Below are 17,914 nucleotides of genomic sequence, written 5' to 3' on the forward strand. Positions count from 1 at the left end.
AAGTCATTTAACTGTCATTAAACCACATTCTGAATAAAGGAATTTTAGGCAATATTTAACTTCAGGATCTACATCAAATTTTTCTTAAATAAGTTGAGATTTTGTTTTTTTAAAAAAATGCCTGTAATATCACTGGGATATCCAAAAGCAATCTGCAAGGTATTTGGCTAAGCAGACCATGCCTTCTTTTCCCCTCACTTTACCACCAAGCTGTATGTTTAATTTTTTAAGTTTCAGTATGTACTTCAGACTGCAGACTTTGCAAAGTAGGTCAGGAATACCCAAAGGATACACATTTGAAGGCTACAGATAGCAGAACACACCATTTACGGCTTTGTATATACACACACATACACATTCATATAATATAGGTAGATAGATTCAATGATTTAAACACACTACATCTATACCGTGTGTTTCAAGAACATTCAGATATTTACACTGTTAGATCACCACTCATTTTAGACACACTCTAGTGCCAGCTGCCAAAAAAAGGTACACAAGTCAAAATATGTTACCTTTGTTCAAACAATACTGCTGTTCATTATATAATAGAAACTGTCATGCTTAATCTTCCAGGAACCAAGAACTGGTACATTCTTGGATCAGAGGTGGCTTGAAATGGTTTGAGGCAAAACTGAAGCGCACTGTTAAGTAAATCTTGCTGAGAAACCCAAGCGCATTGATGATTTTTAGCATCATCTTTTATGTACTTTTTTTCCCCAGATCTATTAGTAAGCTAAAAATGCTGGAATATTTTCAAAATACAGAGAGATGAATGCAGCAGCGATTTTTCTGTGACATTTTTACAATATCACATTATACATTCCCTCCTGCATTGTCATCCTTGCTAAATGTAATGGGGGGCCTGAAAAAGATGCTTGAGAATAGACACCATGATGAAGTAAAATGTACCTGTAAAAATTACACATTGACTTTGAAAACACACCGAAAGCTAATTTTTCCTTGAGCATTCTCAGTATTGTCCAAGTATCCCAAAGCCTACTGAGGGCACTAAGCTACAGGCCGTGATTTTAATTTTCCATTAGAGATGAAAAAATTGCTAAAAGCAGCATTCAAAAATATGTCTACGGCATGACAAAGAGAAATACAGGGGGAAAACGGTTAACATGCCTTAAATTCTTTAGAGTTGGACCTTTTAAAAATCATATTTTAACCCGGGAAATTGCTAAGTTAAAAATACATGCACTTCACTTATTGAGGAAAATCTCTTTTACAGCATTACTACTCCAGGACTTCTTCCGATTTTTAAGTATTTTACAACTTCATCTTAAACAACATGGATTATACAGTATTCATCAGGCAGACACAATCTTACAGACAGACAGACACAGACACACACAACTCTGCAGAGGCCAATCCTGCCGCTTTTACTGAATCCAAAAGTCCCCCTGATGACAGTGAGTATTTTTCAAGAATGAGAACTGCAGGATCAGGCCCCAAAAGTGCTTATGAATATGAGATGTTACTTCAACAGATTGAATGTTAGATTAAATATAAAGATTGAGGCAAGACAAGTCTGGGGTTTAAACCCTAGGGAGGATTGACATTTAAAGTGTTGCCACTGAATTATAGCTCTCCACATTGGGTGGGGTAACCTCCTACTGGGTGGAGTGTCTCCCCTAAAGGAAGGGAAAACTGGCACAAGCCAACTCAGTCTTTGAACGATTTTCCTACTTGCCAACTTATGAAGTCGTCCTGACGTCAACTTCGTCAAGAAAGTCTATTGCCCAACTCTGTCTTTTACTGTAGAAAGTTTGCTTGTGCTCAAAACCCCAGCAGATGTAGAAAAGAAATTAAGGAAAAACAGACAAAAAGCCCTGAACAAAATAAAGAAATTAGGAAAAAAATGTGTTGACTGGAGTTTACAGTTATTTTAAAAAATCCTTTTGTTGGGTTTTCTTGTTCCTAATATCAAGTTAATACAAGTAGATACAGATCACTCGAAACTATTACTAAACATATTTTAGAACCTCATTTAGCTTTAAGACATGGGGTGGAGAACACACAGAAAGTGGACACTCTGAAAGATAAGATCTCTTATGTGTCCTGCAATGGCTAGTGAGTACCTTCCTAATCAGCCTCACTAACAGGTGTAAAATGCACTCATACTAGGAAAATAATATTCATTGAACAGCCATCAAAGGTAAGTTTAACATATTATTTGTCTCTGAATCAAAATAAATTGTTTCTCTAAAAGAAGGAGTCAAGTGCTGGACAAGACAGAAGGAATGCTGGGGGGGAATCAAATAAAAACAAAACAAATAAAAAGGATAAAGCATCTCAAAAGTGCCCACGAGGGGAAAAAAAAGTAAAAATCAGAAAACAGTTTAAGTTACCGTAACCTGAAATGCACCAGCCATCACAAAGAGCAATTGGAGAAATCCAGCAGAGCTCAGCAGGAAAGATTTTTAATAACAGATTGAAAAACAAGAATAAAAATAACTGCATCAACAGGGCCTTTCTTCCTCAGGCCACAAGCCCATTTTTACTTGATATTTTAAAAAAATGTAGTTTGGCCACTAAAACCAATCCAGAACATTATTAAAAGTTAAAAGCTACCAATTACTTCTGTCTGTTCTTTTAAAGCAAAGTTTGGCATTACGTCAGTTGGTTTAAAGAAAACAAGAAAGAGAGAGAGAAAGAAGGAGAGAAAGTTTCCTGCTTGTATAAATTAAACCACCAGGGAAGGTGTCTAGCCACTTGTAAAGCATTTATTACAGGTTTTTAAAGGGCTAGTAACATTTTAAAAATTAAATATTTTAAAATATATTTAAAGGAAAAGAGAAAAGATGATCTGAGCCTGGAAAGAAAGCAGACATGAGAAATTAGACATGCATCAACTGAAGCTAAGAAAGTAAAAATTACTATTAGGACTAAACTTTGCAATTCAAAATAACTCTATTTTCAAGGCAGAAAATCTGATTGTAGCTGCTGTACTCACACACATCCCTTACAAGACGGAAAAGTTCCACCGAACTTTATGGGATGGAACCAACTGGGCTCTGCAGAAACGTCCTACAGAAGCGCCACCCGTGGCAGCTACACGACTTAATGAAGCATTTTCTCTCGATAGCTCTGCTAAATCCATATACAGACATCCCCAGCAGGAATAAAATCCCTTAGTTAATGCAGCAGGACCATATTAAAAATCACTGATAGAAGGATTGGCAAGTTCTGTTAAATTTTAGATGTATTTTTCACTGGTGGTGTTATTATAAAATTTTAAAGAACCACTTTAAAGGTACTAGAAAATAAGAATCTGATAGCACAGAACATGAATAAAACATAATGGCTATAAGTTTCTTACATGCAGCTGCGCCAGTTCACCTAAATCACAGTCTTCTAAACCCCGTGATGCCAAGTCAGAGGCTCCTCTGACTCTGGGCGACACATCAAGTGGACTGGTGTTCAGTTTTGCAACGCTTTTGGTGTGTGACAAAATGTCCACTGGGGATTTAAATCGAGACTAGGGGAGCTATCCTCCCATTGCTCCGTGTTTCATTTGAGCCTTGGTCTGCATGACAAGAAGTCAGAGTAATATGCCAGCACTTTCCTCCCCTCCCCGTGCTCCTCTGCCCCAGCAGCGTTTCTCGTGTTCTGGGCACATACACAACTGGCGAAGCAGCTGCGTTCTGGAAGGCCCTTTATTGATTAGGTGCAAAATAACATCAAGGAGTGAATAATAAGCATAATCTGAAAAATGTAGTTGCATGTCTTGCCCTTGTAAACATTTACTATTTAATGGTGTAACTGTACTTTAATCCTTCGCATCATCTAATACAACTCATTGTGCTTTTCTTTTAATTAGCAAACACACAATCCAAAAAAAAAGCAAAGCCCAGAAAGTTTGTACACACCATAAAAACTGAAGCGCAGATAGTTTTAAAATAATCAGATATTCTCTCTTTGGATGCAGGCTTATCTTTTAAAGTCAAAAGAGAACTTCATTGGCACAGGGCAGGAAAAAGAACTCCATAATTCATGACAATACTGAGAAAAAAAGTTCTTCACCAGAAGGACTGGAAAGGGCACCTTTATTTATCTTCTGGACAGACAAAAATAATAGAACCTAGACCAGATATACTGTAATTAATGTATCCAAAGGTCAACAGGCAATGGTATTTATACAATAAATGGGTGCAGACTACACTGGTTATAGTATTAATCATCAGTATTTGAAAATAGCATTGTTTTCTTACTAGGTAAGAACTTGACAAAGTTTCAGAAACAAAAAAGAAACACTTTTTTTTTTTTTTTTTTTTTTTCCCCCGCATGCCTGCCTGCTATTCTTTTTTACCAACTGGTTTTTAACTTGTGAAGTATAATATTTGGGACAAATATATCCAAGTTTACAGTTGCCCAGGACTGCCAAAAACAGACGCAGGCTACCTCACTAGCTGTGTTGAGGAAACTAAATTAAGTAAGGGCAAACATCAACTGGAAAGTTGTCAGTTTACTGAATGAATAGCTTCATTTTACACACCAGTTAGAATACCTTAATCAGAACATATTTCTGTTCAAGGCCAATACTTTTACAACCAGATGGCAGTTTGTTCTACCTGAAACTGTATTAAAAATGTAATTTATTTCCACTATACTTTCACCTAACAAAAAGGGTTGTCAGATTCCCAGCCTATCATGTTCAAAAAAATTTAACCATAAACTTTCTCACAATGTTATATTTGGTGTTACCCACAAACCTTTATTAAAGTGATACTGCCACTGTGGCTTCAGTTAAGATCTGAGAATGTTTCTATTAAGATTATTACATTAAAATATTGTCAAGAGTTTGTAAGAAACATAAATATTCATACACATACAGCCCCCCCAGCCTTAGAAGAAAAGTTCCACATAAAAAGAAAAATTTAAATACGTACCAAAAGTTGCCTGGTTGTAATTACATTTTGGGTTTTTTCCTAAATGTCTCTGCTAATTTTTTAACTCTTTCACAGTGTAATGTAAAATAGTTTTATTCCAAAGCAACTGCCTGATAAAGTGCTAAAAGGGGTAATTCGCATGAACAGAAAATAATCAGTCATTGTTTGCACAATGCTTTGAAAATATAAAACCCAATATGTCAACTAGCATTAAAATATAATATGATTGGAATACACAGATTTGACAAGAAACAATTGCATGTCACAGACACTCAAGTCCACAGACAAGAATTAGTAGTTTGCTGTTATAAATGCACTATCATGCATCCACTATGTGGATAAGAGCATTCTTTACACTCAGCCACAGCGTGCATGATAATAGCGTGCACCATGAAAGTTTACTACAAATGCTAGAGAAGACATTATAGAAAATAATCCTGGTAAGGACTCATCAAATGTTACTGAATTTACGCTCACTGATAAAAATGTAAGTCAACCCATAAAGCTATCGTATAAATTATACTAAAAATGCATTAAAAACATGAAAGGATAACCTGGCTGCATCGTGTTTGATGCCCAAAGAAGTCTCAGATCTGTGAAGTTGTCATTTACATTCTTTTCCTTTATTAACAGTGCTATGAAAAAAAAAAAAAAAAAAAAAAGTCGTACTCTCACAGGCACAGACTGCTCAGTGTTATTTGGAGTCTGTTTCAGAGGATCACAGGCAATACATGTAAACTTAAAAGCTGATGCAACTTTGCCCTTTACTTACTTTGTTGTGACTATGTATATGCAAAGTTTCAAACAGGGAAAGTTATTATATGCAACCAAAAAAAAAAAAAAAAAAAAAAAAAAAGGCGATAATCAGACAGAACAGGGGAACAGGGTGGATTCCAAACTGTTTTTCTCATGTCTAATCTCCCCTGATTTTAAAAAGGTGAAGTAGACTTCTGTTGTCACAGTCTGAGGATAAACTGTATACAGGCACTGATGCACTACTGAACTTCAGAATCACTGACTCTTTGTGGCAAACCTCAGGCAGGTATACATTATTCAAGAGGAAACAAGAAAAATACTCTTTTTCACCTTTACAGAGAAAGGTTCCACTTGTTTGGTTTGACCATATTATTAACAGACTTTCATTCAGTGGTTAAAATAGAAAGAAAAAATCTTTCAAAGTGTTGATATCATTTCCAGACAGTCTTGTCAGCATCACAATTTACAGGAAATAGTTGATGTTCTCAAACAAACCGTGTGTTTACTCATAGACCCAGATTACTTTTAAAAAAAAAAAAAAAAAAAAAAAAAAAAACCTTCACTCTTTTGGAGGTTGGAGGTTTTTTTTAAATGTCACTCTGGTGGAATATCTGAGAGAGCTGTCTAACCTAACACACAGATTGTGAACACGGAGCAAACACAGAAGACTACTGTAACTTTTATTCTCATTTTGTCCACGTCAGGAACTGGCTCTTACCACTACTTTTCTTTGCTGCCCCTTGCATTTTTAACTCTGGCAGTCTTCTCTAAATGTTCAACTTTTACTAAAACCAACAGGAAAGTAACATGATGCCACCAACATCCATAGGATTCCGTTGCGTAGTTGAAGACAACGGCCCAAATGACAAAAAAGTTTGATGGTTCCTTGAGGTACTTTACTGAACTCAATTAAATATAATCTGAGACGCATTATTGTCTCTTTCCATCAACATTCAAAATGTGCTGCGCACTGTAAAAGGAGCGAAGGCGGCACAGTCTGCAGGACAGCTTACATTTTCTTTACTAGACAACCTTTCCCCCCCTCGGAAGGGGCTTGTTGCCTTGATTGCCAAAGGGTGCTGAGGTCACCCGGCGCCTGCTCTGCTAGGCAAGGTGCTCGCACTGGCAGAGAACAAGTGATGGAGGGGAGACGTCTCTCCAGCTTATCACTTAGTTAGCTTAGCTCAGTCAGTGCACTGGAGAAGTTTGCCATTTGCAGACAGAAAACACAATCGGTCGTGGAAAAAAAAAAAAAAAAAAAAAAGATAAAGGAGACTAGCGGGCCCCACTAGAACCTTCGTAGGAGTGCTGGGGTGTCTGAGCGCCGTGATTTGCAGCAGAGAGGCAGAGAAACAAAGCCCCCGAAATGTCAAGCCCCATCGGGGAGCCGCTCGGTTCCCGGGCAGCGCAGCGGCCGCAGCCTCCGGGCCAAACCCTGCGCGGCCCCGGACCCGCGATCGCCCAGCCCCGGCCCGGGCCACCCCGGCTGTCCCGGCCACGGAGCGCCCACGGCCGCGCAGCCCTCCAGCCCCGGCCTCGCCTCCATTCATTCCACCCTTGGGAAGCCACACGCGGGTGGCCGCAGCGGGGGCAGCCCCCGCCGCAGCCCCCGGGCCGGGGGCGGGGAGGTGAGACGCTCCACGAAGTTGTGGCAGGCAGGGAGAGCCGGGCGCGGGGACGCAGCGCTGGCAGTGGGGCTTCGCCTTTAAGAAGGAAAAGTTTTACGTCTCTCTGCCTCTGATTTGGAAAAAAAAAGAAAAAAAGAAAGAAAGGAAAAAAAAAATAAAAAAACCCTAAACCAAAAAAAATCACCACCACCACTATGTCGCCTGTTACCCCGGTGTGACCGGGAGGGATCCCAAGCCCTCCTCCGGGTGCAGCACTGCTCCGCACTCGGCCTCTCCCGGTGTGTCCCAGGGAAAGGAGAGGAAAAATAGGAAGGGAAAAAAAATTCAAAAGAGGAAAAAAAAAAAAAAGAAAAAAGTTTTTCCCAAACTTACTACTCTTCATGATGGTGTCTCTGTGCCCCGCTTGTCATGATCCCCATTAAAACTTCCAGCAGCGGCAGGAGCGGCAGGACTGTGCGACTGCAGCCCATCGGATGCGAACCCTCTGTGCTCGTCTTCTACTTCCACCCCCCGCGTCTCCCTTCCCCTCCCCCCGAGCGCCCCGGTGCCGGGGAACCGGCGGCCGCGGAGATAAGGCGCGGAGCGGCGCGGAGGGGAGGGCAGAGCAAGCCGCACCAGCCCGCGGCCGCCGCCGCTCCCCTCCCCGCCTCCGCGCCGGGGGGCTGCTCCCCCTGCCCGCCGCCGCCGCTGAACTTGACCCTCCCGACTCCAGCGGGGCTACCGCCGTTTTGAAGTCGCCAATTTCCAGCCATCACACATGGCTTTGACCCTCCGGCGGGGGGAATGGGGGACGCGGGTGGTGGGGGGGGGGGATGCACCGAGAGAAGCCTGTGAAATCCGAGCAGCCCCCGTTGCCTGAGATTATGCTCACCCACCCTCCGCTTTTGTTGTTGTTGTTGTTTTTATTTTTTTTGGGGGGGGGGTATTTTTGGGGGGAGGGGGCGCACCCCCGCTGCCCCCCCCGGGCACACGCCACGCTGCCGCGGGCGCCGCGCCCCCGCCCCACGCGCGCCCCCCCCGCGCCCGCCGCCGCCGCGCCGCCCCCGCCCGGCCCGCCGGCCGCGGCGCCCTCCCGCCGCCCCCGCCCGCGCCCCCCCGCGCTTACCTGTTGATTAACCGGCAGCAACAGCCCCGGCAGCCTGGAAGATGGTGGAGCCGCGGCGCGAGCCATGAACCGTCTCCTGCTGCCGGCGGAGTTGGACGCGGATTATGTGGCGGTGGCCGGGGAGTGGGGGGGGGGCGGGGGGCCGCGGCGCCGCTGCCTCCCCCCTCGGCCCCGCTCGGCGGGGAGGGGGCGACGGGCCCGCCGGCGGGCGGTGCGGTGCGGCGCGGGGGGCGGGGGCGCGGCGGGCCGGGGGGCGCGGGCCGGGGCACGGCGCGGCGGCCCCGCCGGCAGCGAGGCGGCGGCCTGGGAGCGCGGGGCGGCCGGCGCGTTATCGGGACTGTTATCGCTTGTCAGGACCTCCGTCTCCCCGCATTACGTCAGTTTCAAGACACCAACACTATTAATATCAAAGGAGCCTTCGCGGAGGAAAGCGCCACCCCAGACGGAGCGCCCTTAAAGAGACAGTGCAGGCGGCCCCGCCGCGCGGCCCGCGCCGCCCCCCGCCGCCGCCTCCGCCCGCCGCCGGGCCACGGCCACGGGCAGCGCGGGCCGGGCCCGCCGAGCCGGGCGGGCGGAGGGGGGCGCGTCGCCCCGCGGCCGCGGGGACTTGCGCTGACTTGGAGCAGGGATAGCCGCAGGCCACAGGCGCGCCCCCAGCGCGGCCCGCGGGAGGCGGCGGCTGCGCCCGCGGCTGTCACTGCGACCCGCGGCTGCCCCGCGGGGTTGGAAAAGGTGGCGGTGGGGATAAAAGGCGCGACCCACGCGCGCCGGTAGCTGACCCTCTCGGGAGACCCCAGCCCTGCTCGGCGTCTCCCGCAGGTTTAGTATCACCTCTGTCCCGTGGCCCCCGTTTGTGTGCGGGTGCTGAGGCGGGTGGGCAGACAGTTCCCAGGCTGGGCGGTGAACCGTCCCGTTACCGCCCGCGCTTTGAGACCGGTTGCAGGTCAGCCCCGAGCTGATACGAGAAAACCCTCACAACTTTCCCTCCTTGTGCAGAACTTTTTCAACTCGAAATACTCCTATATCCCCCATGCTACGAACTGCCAGAAGTCTGCATGTCGATGTAAAAAGTCTCTCCAAGGAGAAGCAGTACATAAAATGTTCCTATGAAAGGGTTTTAAAATCCCAAATATAGTAGACGTTAAAAACTATGTAAACATTTGTTGGGTATTTGGGCACAATTTTTCTGCTGTTAGGTGACTTTGTATGGCGTGATTTTCCACCCATGCTAGTTGTTTTAAGCTGATTTCACATTCAAATAGATGCAACTACTAACACATTAGTCGAGGAAGAAGCTGGAAAAGAGTTAAATTATTACAGTTTGAAAGTTGAAGCTGCTTCCCCCCAAATATTTGAAATTACATAACTTTTTCCTTAAAATTTTACTCTCAAATACATGGTGAAGTGTAAAGAAACAAATCTTCAGAGATACGCAGTGACGCAAATGAAACCCTGTTGTAAAACTTACGGCGTTCTCAGCCCTCGCTCCAAACTTAAATATTCTTCATACATGTTTAATATAATCTACTGGCAGATTTGTAAAGTAATTGCTTGTGTAAATCACCCAGGAACACATTTCCCCCTTAAGTTCTTTCGTAGGGCTGTCTGATAAAGCACTTTATGAATAGAAAAGAAGTAATTCACATACAAGAGGTGAACTTGTCATATTGAAAATGGAAGGCTGCATGATTAGGCACACACATTAGGATCCCTGACACAGGGAAAGGAGAACTCACTGATTATGTGTGGTACTCCCTCTATACCCATCCACAGAAAATGAGTTCGGAGCAGCAGAGAGATATATGGAATGCTAAGGAAAGTAATACCAAAATTTAAGGTTTGTTACAAAGTCTGCCTCAATACTTTAGTACCTCGTGCTTGGTAGCACCCCACTCACACACAAACAACCTTTCCTGACTTCATAAATTTACTTTTACACAAGCTGCAAATGCCATGGCTGAACCACAGTCAAAGAGACAAGCTACTTCCACAAACTTTAGTGAATACAGAACTCTGAAAAGCAAGTATTTTAGTCTCATCAATTCAAACGTGTTTTTCTCAGCAGTTTCAATTTTATTATTTTTACTGAGCATGTCCACCCCAAGTGACTGTTCGCTTGGCATATGTCTTGCACAGGAAGGGTTAAAATAGGCAGGTATTTTGTCTGATGACTTGGCTAAGCATCTTACAAGCAAGGCTTGAGTGGAAAATATTTAAACAAGAGTTATTTCCCTTCACTTCTCTGCTCTAGTGAGACTTATTAATGTCTTTTATTTTAAACCAGGAAATGATGCCCCCCACACCTTAAATCCCAGACAGTTCTTATGTATGGCTGTAGCTTTCCCAGGTTTTATTCACATTATGACAGACAAACTGTGAAGATCGATAACGGCACAAACACAGATTTCAACATGTTTAAAGCTTGATAGCGAACACACCTTTTTTTCACCTGCAGAGCAGTATTATAGAGGCGTATTTTTAAAGGACATGAGTATTTCTGCGCGTGCACTTCTGAAGTGAAACCGCAAAGCCATTCAAAAGCAAAGGTGAGAAGGACACAACATGTATTCATAGTTTCAAGTGGACAACTCAAATGAAATACTCTATCTCTCAGAAAAACTTTGTTACCGTATCTTTCTTAGAAATGCTTTCATGATACATTCTGCATTTCAAGTTAAAATAAAGCAGATCAAGAAGATTTCAATATGAATCTGTTTATATTCACCACAAAAAACTGTAGCGAACTTAACAAAGGCAAAATATTTTTATAGACTTTTTCAAGAAAATTATTTATTTATGAAATAATTTACAAAGAAAATTTTTACCTCATGGCTTAGATACATTGCATATGCTTATTATTGACACAATATGTTCAGGCTCCAACCCCCCCCCCCCCTTTTTTTTTTTTTTTTTTTAATTCTAGCAGGACTATTTCAAAAAAGCCAACTAATTCATGAAGTCATACAATAATTGTTTGACAGTTGTTTCGAATATAGGAAAATAGGTTATGTATATTGTTTTCATTCAAATATTTGTTGATTTGTTGTTAGAATGCTTTGACATTGACATGGCACAAATTGCATTAGGAGAAATATTGTAGATTTATTTTCATTTGTGATCTTCTACTGTCAAACTTTTCCAAAACCACTTAAAAGAAGTTTTATTTCACTTTGTTCAAAATTCGTAGTCTGCATGAAAGTAGGTTGGTTTTGAAATAACAAGTTCAGCTTTTTCTAATAGATAAGAGCTGAGGAAATGAAGGACAAGCAGCAAAGTGAGGAGAGGCAGAGAAAGTGCTGCTTATACTGAGAGGCATTAACAAAGTAAGTTCTAAATAATCCTACATTTTTTTACAGTCAGGCACATTCTCCATTGAGGGAGAATACAGAGGCCAGTCACAGTTGCTTCTTGAAGGAAAACAGTATAACAGTCATTGTTTATCAAGATGACATAACATGCCATTTTTGCCTTTATTGTTTAATGCAGTTTCTCTTGTAGTTTACTCAGCGTAGATACAAAGAGGGATTAACAGTAAAGCATAAGCATACTTGTTTTACAATTTCAGCCTTTTAGTGCATAACTTACTGAAAGTACTAGGGCCTATAATCACAATGATTTTACCTGATGGAACATGCATTTCAGAAATATAATCCAACTGTTTACCCTAACACGTCATAAATTGCAATTCTCTACAAAAACCTCAGAGATTGACATTCGTTGCTCTTAAATGCCTGCTGCTTTAGCACACATCATCAAGAAAGTATTTCTGTATTATTCTCCCTCTGGTTGGTAGCGTATTACTTGAATTCTAAAGACGGTTCTCTTATATTGTCTTCAAAAATTAACATTTTGAGAAGCACTTAGTTTATGAGTCTGAGGCACTCCAGTGCAAGATTCTTGGGATCATAAACACAGCAACTTGCAGAATTTCTGCAGACCCACTTACTTTCTTTGCAAAACTTTTGACACGTGAAATCATCGAGAAAATTTTGTTCCCTGTCTTACACCCTGCACAGAGTCAAGTTTCTAAACTTCAAGTTGTATGCCAAAGGCTAAAAACTACCACTGGTTTTCAAAGAAATGGGAAGGGGGACCCTAACGATGTGGTTGAAACATCTCTGAAAAGAGATTATGCGTTGTGATAGACAGGGTAGCACTGAGAACAGCCAATGAAACAGCGTGCAACTAAAGAGCTAATACCATGGCATCATCCCAGATTCAACAGATGTTTTCTAGGGGGATTGGATATCTGGTAATGGGAAATGGAACCTTTCTTTTCTATGTCACTGGTTTTAACACAGGCCAGTAGCAATGGAAAGTCAGTAATAAGCAGTGCTTGTTTGGTAGCTTTCTCTACTGTGTGGTAGAAAAGTGTCCTCCTGACTGCAGTGCACCATGGCTGGCTGGTACCTCCCCACATCCCCGCTGCCAAAAGGGCCTTGCAGTCTGGAAGTGCCTGGAAACCCTTTTCTGTGGGGGCAGTCTCCCAAGAAGGAGTGAGGAACACCAACTGGGCACAGGCTGCTGCTGCTAATGGTGTGTCTGCAGATAGTTAACGAACTCTGACAGCCACGAAAGATAATTTATCACTTTACACTATCATAAAACCCACTAGAAAATTAAAAATGCTGTAACACCAGACTCCCTAAAATCATTTACATGCAGGAATTCACATAATTGTATAGATTTTGATCTTAAAAATGCTGTCTAAAAGGCATTCATCCAAAGCTCTGAAAAGCCTCACATGCACATACACATACATATGAAGTAATACATAATGAGTGCCTCCCAACAAATATCAATAAAAGAAGTGGCAGCGTTTCTTCCCCATATTTCAACTGCAAGATCAGCAAATCAAAACAACCTGAGCCCCCTGTCTTGTCATCACCCCCTGCCAGACAGAACCACTACCTTTCCTTCTCTCAAATCCATATTCATCCTCCCTCTAGCTTTTCCAGAATTTCTGAGAAGGTTAATCTGGATTGGTTAAAAGTGTGCTGAAGTCAATGGGAAAGAAAGAAAGAGAGAAAGAGAGAAAGAAAGAAAGAAAAAGAAAGAAAGAAAGAAAAAGAGAGAAAGAAAGAAAGAAAGAAAGAAAGAAAGAAAGAAAGAAAGAAAGAAAGAAAGAAAGAAAGAAAGAAAGAAAGAAAGAAAGAAAAGAAAGAAAGAAAGAAAGAAAGAAAGAAAGAAAGAAAGAAAGAAAAAGGCTATAAGTGAGTTTAAAGTGAGTTTAGTAGTTTTTACATTAGGTCCTATATGCAATTATTTTTCAATCTTATTCCTAAGGTTTGTTGCTATATAATAGCAGTGTTCTGAACATAGTAATGTTAAAACTCTCTCCAGTGTCTCCTAATATAAAGTAAAAATTCTGTACAATTGAAGTGTTTGGCTCAAAAGGAATTTTCTTTCACTTGATTTCTTGTAAATACTTTTTTCTTTTCCATTTGTGACTTCTAACTGTGTTCAAATCTTTATTTTAATGTGACAGACTACAAACAACATGCTTTTATTGCAAAAGAAGATTTATTCATATTCATACTGATGCAAGGTCTCAGATTTTGTTTAAGGAAAAAAAAATCTTGCAAATATGTATATTTCACTTTGTAAAAAGCAGCACTTTCCATTCCATTATGAACCTCAAATGCATAGCCAAAATATACGCCCCAGGAGGTATAGTAATAGCACTTGGGAATTTCAGACACACAGTGCATTGGTAAAATTACCAAGATGCTGTCACTGTTTTCCAATTACAAATAGAGGGAAACTCACTCAAGGTAAACATGGCAATGGAGCAAGTGGTCCTTAGTGGTCTCTCTCAGTTTCCTATGAAATGTTTAAGCACACACAAGAACACACAAATAGCTACATTCAACCAGACTAATTTATCTAACTTTCAGAGTGCTCAGTCCTTTGTGTAAGGAAGGGCTTGACCTTAATCTGGCCTTATCCTCTGTATCATGAGCCAGTCCATCTTGCAAAGATCTGATGAACCGCTGCATTCTAGGGGACTTTTATAGCAAAAAGGAAAAAAGGTCACAGAATCACAGAATGTCCAAGGCTGGAAGGGACCTCTGGAAGTCATCAGGTCTGATCCCTTTGATCAAGAAGGGCCAGTTACAGCCAGTTGCTCAGGATCCAATTCCTCCTTTTGGAGACTTCGTGATTCTCCCATAGTCTACTGTAGTCTACATGACTGTTGTAACTTGTTCCTGGTCTGAGACAACTCAAAGGGGCTTTCTAATCTGAGTGGGAAGCGCACCCTGACCTGCTTTCTGTCTGACCTCTGCATAAGAATGAATATATATCCACAACTCTTTTAATGGTTAGTCTTTGGAAACAGGTAACCTAAAAAGAATGCCACCTTGATTAACACTAAGGCTTGTTGACACCACGATTAATATATACCACATCCTCTAGTTGTGAAATGGTATTGCCAGTGCCTTTGTTGAAAAACATAAAACAACAGTAGGCATCCCTTAGACTTATTCAGGAGTTTGCTTCATTTTCCTCAGTGGTTATCAGTCTTGAAAGAGGTTTCCTGTGAAAAAAGTCATTCCTTTAGGGAAGAACACAACTTACAGATGCCGCAGCAGCCTCACCTCACTTGGTTCGGCTCTCTCACATAGAAACCTCATTTTTGTTCATACCTCTGTGTACAAGGTTTTACTAAGCACAGTATGAATCAGGCAAAAATAATGCTGATGTATCAGCAGTCATTTACACTTGGGATCTTGATGTGGTGAAGTGCAGATCATGACCCAGAAAACATGTGTGTCCTTGTCTATTTCAAAGCCTGGACAAACTGATCCCACAGAGGGCAAAAAAAGTAGTCTTTACAACTTCAATATTTTTTCTCCTTCCTGACTCCATGCTTTTAGTTCCTTTCACTGCTCACATAAAACAGTTACCTTATGACATACTAAAATATTTATGTGCTAAGACATCTTATTTAACAATGGCCAGAGATATCCTTAATAAGCTGCTGAAAAACCTGGATAGTTTTTGCAATTTTCCTGTATGTGTGTTTTTTGGGTTTTTTTTTTCCAGTCACTGCATCAGTGGAACAAAAAACCCTAAGCCGCGAAACAAAAAAAACATCTCAAACCAAGTAACTCATCTCTGACCAATCCCTTCCCGTTTTGTGCTTTAGCATTGCAAAACATGCTGATATTATTGGCATTAACATACTCATTGAAATAAGGATCATTAGCTATTTTTAAATAAAGGAAATAAAGCTATGCCCTACATTATGACTAATATATGAAAGAGTCACTCACACAGTAGTAACTGGTAAGTAGAACATTTGTGATTGCTTTATATTTTGTGGAAAAAGGCATCCTTTTGGAAGACTGATGCATACAATGTGGGCAGAAATGAATCTGTGCTATTTAAGAATTAGAGCAGTAAAAACAAATACAGAGAATTTGAAAGTTATATCTAAGAAAGACCTATGTGACCTTCATGAGCCCTTAGTCTCAGAAGCCAAAATGGCACATAGGAAGCATCCCTGGAGGTAATCGTACTGGTCTGGTGCCCTGTTTTTCCTTGCCAGGAGTTAGAGACAGCCCAACTAGCAATCCAGAGACACAGCAAGTAAGCTGCACGCTGTGATGTGAATTCAGATGAGTATATCTATTGCACTGAAAAATTAACTCTTTTTTGAGGAATGCAGGTGATGTAACACACAGACTGAATCCAGACCAGCAATGGGGTGAGCATTCTCAAGAACAGACAGAGAGAAGAGTGTGACACTTTGAAAAGTCTAGAAAAAAACACTGGTTTGGGAATTTTGCACATCGCTGGTTTTTTTTTTTTTTTTTTTTTTTTTTTTTTTACTTTCACATGCTTTGCTGAGAGTGTGAATCAAAAGAAGGGACCCAAATAGGAAAATAGAAATACTGGCTTAAAACAAGCTACGAAGTATAGCTTTTATGGAGATATGTGTACCTAGGCTGCTAATTATGAGAAGCAGCCCAGTGAGGTTGTCAGGCAGAGAAAAGTAAACAAAAGGAGTATCAGAGAAAGGAGCACCTCTCCCATAGCAAACTTCATGTATCATTGAGATTCTTGAAGAGAGTAAGAACCCATATAAGGACAAAGTCCTTTTTTCCTTCCCTTCATAGTGCCATTCTTGTAGATATGCAAGTGTTAGAAGGAAAAAAGGCTACTTGGGAAGGGCTCATGCATAGCAAATTTGTTTTCCCCCTTCCCCATCAACTGTAATTACAACCATTCAGACAAAGCTGGTTTTCCCAGTAGGACTGGCTGAAAACACACTTCATTTACATGGCCTAATTGGGCTTTTTTGGCCAAGGTTGTTCTATACACTGACACTAGGACTAGGTACTTAACATTGAAAAGTTCATTCTTGTGGTTTGAAGTTATGGATTTCATTACTTTGAAGTTAGAAAATCCAGAATGAAGGTGTCTCCTTTAATGCTGGTGCTTCAGTGTTGTGTACATGCATAAGAATAATATTGGTAATTATATTGGCCTCAAACAGCAAAGAGTCTGCAAATTAAACAGTCAGTCATTTTATTTCCTTCTTTCTTTATGAAAAAAATAATTGAGGTGTATATGCTATTGCATGAAACATTGGTTATATGGTCTTGTAGCCTTCAGAAATCAGTACAGTGATCAGCTGATTTATGAAGATTTAGTACAGAAACAGTTTAGGAAAAATCAGCTTCTATATTCTACTATTTATATTAAAGTAAGATTTGATTTCATTTATTGTTTATTATTTTGTAACTATCTTGTCTCACTCAGCAAGACACACAGTTCATGAATATGTATCTTACAACCTTTTCTAAGCCAAGTGCACAAGGTTTAGTTTCAGGGCCTTCCATGTTGTACCTGTGCTCTACAATCAAGAAAGGTTTTGCATAGTCATCAGTGCAAACTCAAGCCATGTCTAGAAAGAAAATTAGCATAAATATTTCACCAGGCCTTGGTGTAGACAAGATTCCAGCAGCTGAACCTGTTTTTCCGCATATTTAATTGCCACAGTAATTAGAACATAAGGGTTCAAATCCACAAATACATTTGGATGCCTAATTCTCATTAATTTCAATTGAGAGGTAGCACTTACATCTCTTTATGGATGTAGAAGACACAGAAACCTCAGGAATCTTATCTGTTCTAAAATGCCCAGACAAATATTGCTATCAGCTTCTTCAGAGCAGCAGGAGTTTTATTTTAATTTCTGATGAAGGTACATCTTAAGCACAGAAAATTGCACGATAACAATGGAGGCTGTACTTGTCTCTCACCTCCTTTTCAGCCATCCAGTCATTCTGAACCACAGGAAGTTCCCAGACCATGGGATGGATGATGCTTTAAGAAACTCAAAAAATCAAGATTTTCTCTGGTGGCAGCTGGAAAATGAAGCTGCCAGTTTATGCTCTTTTACGATCTGATAAAACCTCATGAAGCTAGTGCGACAAGCATGGCTCTATACCCCTACTTAATCCCCAGATGTAAAGAGAAACTGTGATCACACCTCCAGATGTGAGCCCCTAAGA

At 41.4% G+C, this 17,914-nt stretch overlaps 1 protein-coding gene across 3 annotated transcripts in view; it reads right to left on the minus strand.

Moving 5' to 3' along the window:
* Positions 1 to 8,506, minus strand: part of TRPS1 (transcriptional repressor GATA binding 1) — a 211,733-nt gene extending 203,227 nt beyond the window's left edge. For all 3 annotated transcript variants that reach the window (XM_066335007.1, XM_066335012.1, XM_066335000.1), the window contains exon 1: positions 8,391 to 8,506. The gene's annotated coding sequence lies outside the window, so the exon portion shown is untranslated. The remainder of the gene's footprint in view (positions 1 to 8,390) is intronic.
* Positions 8,507 to 17,914: the final 9,408 nt, after the last annotated feature.

This window comes from Sylvia atricapilla, chromosome 1 (assembly GCF_009819655.1).
Source record: "Sylvia atricapilla isolate bSylAtr1 chromosome 1, bSylAtr1.pri, whole genome shotgun sequence".
In the NCBI taxonomy this organism is placed as follows: Eukaryota; Metazoa; Chordata; class Aves; order Passeriformes; family Sylviidae; genus Sylvia; species Sylvia atricapilla.